The sequence below is a fragment of the Hyaena hyaena genome, unplaced genomic scaffold, assembly GCF_003009895.1.
Source record: "Hyaena hyaena isolate Hyena2069 unplaced genomic scaffold, ASM300989v1 scaffold_861, whole genome shotgun sequence".
Classification (NCBI taxonomy): Eukaryota; Metazoa; Chordata; class Mammalia; order Carnivora; family Hyaenidae; genus Hyaena; species Hyaena hyaena.
The window spans coordinates 365061-369141 of NW_024081488.1; positions in this window are offsets into that span (position 1 = coordinate 365061).

Below are 4081 nucleotides of genomic sequence, written 5' to 3' on the forward strand. Positions count from 1 at the left end.
CATTCTTATCTATAAGCTTGTTTCTGTTTGTGATTAATTGTTTTAGATATTTAGGTGCTCCCATATTCGGTGCGTAGACATTTATGATTGTTAGTTCTTCCTGATGGATGGACCCTGTAATTATTATGTAGTGCCCTTCTTCATCTCTTGTGATTGTCTTTAATTTAAAGTCCAGTTTGTCTGATATAAGTATCGCTACTCCGGCTTTCTTTTGATTTCCTGTAGCATGATATATATTTCTCCATCCCCTTACTTTTAATCTGAAGGTATCTTCCCGTCTAAAATGAGTTTCTTGTAGACAGCATATTGATGGATTTTGTTTTTTAATCCATTCTGCTACCCTATGTCTTTTGATTGGAGCATTCAGCCCATTTACATTCAGTGTTATTATTGAAATATGTGGGTTTAGAGTCTTTGTATCTTTTGTAGGGTTCATGTTTGTGGTGGTGTCTCTGGTATCTTTGTTCCTTGCAACCTTTCCTTCAGAGCATCCCCCTCAGGATTTCTTGTAGGGCTGGCTTCGTGGTGACAAATTCTTTCAATTTCTGTTTATTTGGAAAGGTTTTTATCTCTCCTTCTATTTTGAATGACAGGCTTGCTGGATAGAGGATTCTTGGCTGCATATTTTTACTGTTCATCACATTGAAGATTTCCTGCCATTCCTTTCTAGCCTGCCAAGTTTCAGTAGATAGGTCTGTCACCACTCTGATAGGTTTCCCTTTGTATGTTAGGGCCCTTTTCTCCCTAGCTGCTTTCAAAATTCTCTCTTTGTCCTTGTATTTGGCCATTTTCACTATGATATGTCGTGCAGAAGATCGATTCAGGTTACGTCTGAGGGGAGTCCTCTGAGCCTCTTGTACTTCCACATTTACTTCCTTCCCCAGGTCGGGGAAGTTCTCTGCTATAATTTGTTCCAGGACTCCTTCAGCACCTTTCCCTCTCTCTTCCTCTTCTGGGATTCCTATGATACGGATATTGTTGCGTTTGACCGTATCGCTGAGCTCTCGAATTCTTCTTTCCTGTTCCTGGATCAGTTTGTCTCTTTTTTTGTCAGCTTCTTGTTTTTCTATAATGGTGTCTTCTAAATCACTTATTCTCCTTTCTGCCTCTTCAATCCGTGCATTGGAGGCCTCTAATTTATTATGGATCTCATTTATCGCATTTTTTAATTCTTCATGCCTATTTTTATTTTCCATTCTGTCTGTAGCCATAGTTTCTTTGATGTCCCCTATGTTTTTTTCAAGCCCAGCTATTAATTTTACCATTATTATTCTAAAATCTTGTTCAGTGATGCTGCTGATATCTGTTTTGAGCAGTTCATTAGCTGTCATTTCTTCTTGGAGTTTCTTTGGAGGAGAGGTCTTTCGTTTCGTCATTTTAGTTAGCTTTCCGGCTCTTGTTGGTTTTAAAGACCTATTATTCTCTCTGTTTCTATGAGCACTGCTATATCCAAGAAGGCTCTTTGACTTTCCAGGGCCTACCCTTTCAGAGAGTGTTTTTTGAATGGTATCCCCTGGTCTCTCTTGTTGGGACCTTGGTTATTTTATTTTCCTATTCGTAGTGATATTTGGGACTCTCCACCTTGTGCACTCTAGCTTGTTTCTTGAGGTAGCCCTGGAAAAGAAAACAGACAGACAAACACACAGGGAGCAGGAGCACACAAACGCACAGGCTAATTCAACTAACATGCAAAGCGAGAGGGAAAACGAAAAAGTTAAGAGAAAAGATGGAGGAGGGAGGGCGAATAATAGGGAGTATAAAATACATAAAAGGGTCAAAAAGGGGAAAAGAAAAGGAAAAAAGAAGAAAACCGATGGACAAAGAACGGTTTAAAGCATATACCTGGATTTCCCAGCTACAGTTAAATAGCCGTGTGTATGCAGTGCTGGTTGAGGAGCATAGAGAAAGAGAGAGAAGGCAGGGCGGGATGAGGCACAATTGGAAATAGAATGAACAGGCAGAAGGGATAAGAAGCTTTTTTCAAAGAGGTAAAGGGTAGAATATGGTTGGATAGGTGAGAGAAGGGTGCTGGAATTATCCAGAGAAACTATATAGTCTAATTACTCCTGAGAGAAATAGCTGAAAATGTCAGTAGGTGTAGAATTTACGTTTACACAATGGACTCGTGATTGTTTAAGCAAGCTGGCGACCAGAGTTAATCAGGTCAGTGTTCTGGGGAAAAAAGAGAGAAAAGAGAAAGAAGAAGAAAAAAAGAAAGAGTAAAAAAGGGAAAAAAAGAAAAAAAAAGAAAGAAAAAAGAAAGGGAGGAGAGCACCTCTCAGGCAGGGATGGGCGTGGCGGGATCCAATGCCTCAGGCGGGAGCTCTGCCCTCTGCTAGGCGGTTGTGGGGAGGAGAGTGAAGGTGCTCCAGTCCCTTCTTGAAGCAAGAGCTGCTCCTCGCTCTTTTGGGGGTGTAAACTCCCCGTACCGGGGGCGCAGCCGAAGTTGGTTGCACTCTTCAACCCAGGCCAGTTCCAATCTCCAAATCCCCGTCCGTGCACCCCGCTGAAATTGCCTTAGACACAGCTTCCCAGGCCACCCCCTCGGGCAATTCCAGGCCCCCTGCCGAGCTCTGGGGGCGGAGTCAGAATCGCTGCTTCCTTCTCTGGGTCAGGCTGGTGCGCATGGGCGGGGGCTTGCCCCGCAGGGTGTTCTGAGCCCGAGCCTGGTTAGAAGGCTCTCAGTAGATTCTGCTTCTTTTTTCTCCCAGTCTCTCAGGTTTTGTAAGGTTTCCAATGGCTTCAGATCTTTTCTGTGTGATGTATGGGCGCGAGTGCAAGTACGGAGCTCCTTACTTCTCTGCCATCTTGCCCTCTCCTGTGGACACTTTTTAGTAAGTAAACCTAAAACTGAGATTTCTTTTTCTGTATAAATTCTAAACTTTCATTTTAATTTCTTACTCATTCTTCTTTCATACACAAGAACTATCATTTCTGCCCTCTGAAAGGAGTAAAAGCAGAGGTGATCATTAAATGTGAATTTCTACTATCTTTGGAAAGTGGGATATAAACTAAGGAGAAATCTTTTTCCACCTATGATTGTAAAAATTGGAAGCCATTGTAAAAGATATATTGTTAAACAGACCCATTCTGATTTCTTACCTTGGAAAAAAAACACAGAAAGCATCATGAGTCATATAAAGGAAGGAAAGAACATTGGCATGACTGGCCAAGGCAGGAAAATCTATCAAATCTTTGGAAATAATAATTTCTTTTTGTAGGTAGTAAGTCAAGCTTTCTGTCCTTGGGCACTTTGTAGTAAGTGAAAATAGGTAATGTGAAATATAGCTCTTCCTTCTATAATATAACTTCATATTTCTCTTTATTAGCCTAACAAATCTGCTCCGTCTCTTGGCCCTTGTGCTTTTTAGTTCTCTCACTATTTTGTATCCTTGGAAATTCTTTTTTCTTCTCTGATAAAATTTGTCTCCCTCCCTTCAAAATTAGTGGTAAGACCCCATCTCTTCAGGAAGCCTTCCTGGGGTATGTTCACTTGACTCCACTTCCTCTGATTTAAGGTCTCTTGTTTGAGAATAATTGATTTTAAAAATTACATGTACTTGAAATGACTGAATCATATTTGACTACATATGTAGGCATGGAGTCTCCAAAATGTACTTATGCTAGGCTTATTTCTTTGATAAAATAAATAACAATGAAGACGATATGTTTTGAGTTGTATCCCTAAAATTGAAGAATAAATAAAAATCACTACACCACTTAGCCTAACATTCATGGTTTTCTAGGATTTGATGTCTACCTTTTCCAGGCTTCTGTTTAACTACCTCTTTACATGTACCAAAAGTATAGTTAAATTTTACTTTGTGTTTTCCCAACTCTAAGTCTTTGTTCCTTTTCCTTTGAAGACCACTTTCACTTACTCTTATCTTTCAAGGAGCAGCTCCAAGACAATACTGTTCTTGAACCTCTCCTAGTACCTTTCTCATTAGTCAAAATTTCTCCAAATTATGGGCAGCAACTTTAAAATTACAACTGTGATGTTTTTATATATCCTGGGACGGAGTTTTTCTAAGCTTCAGAAATTTTCATTTAAATCATGTAAGTTTCCAGTATCTTTCAG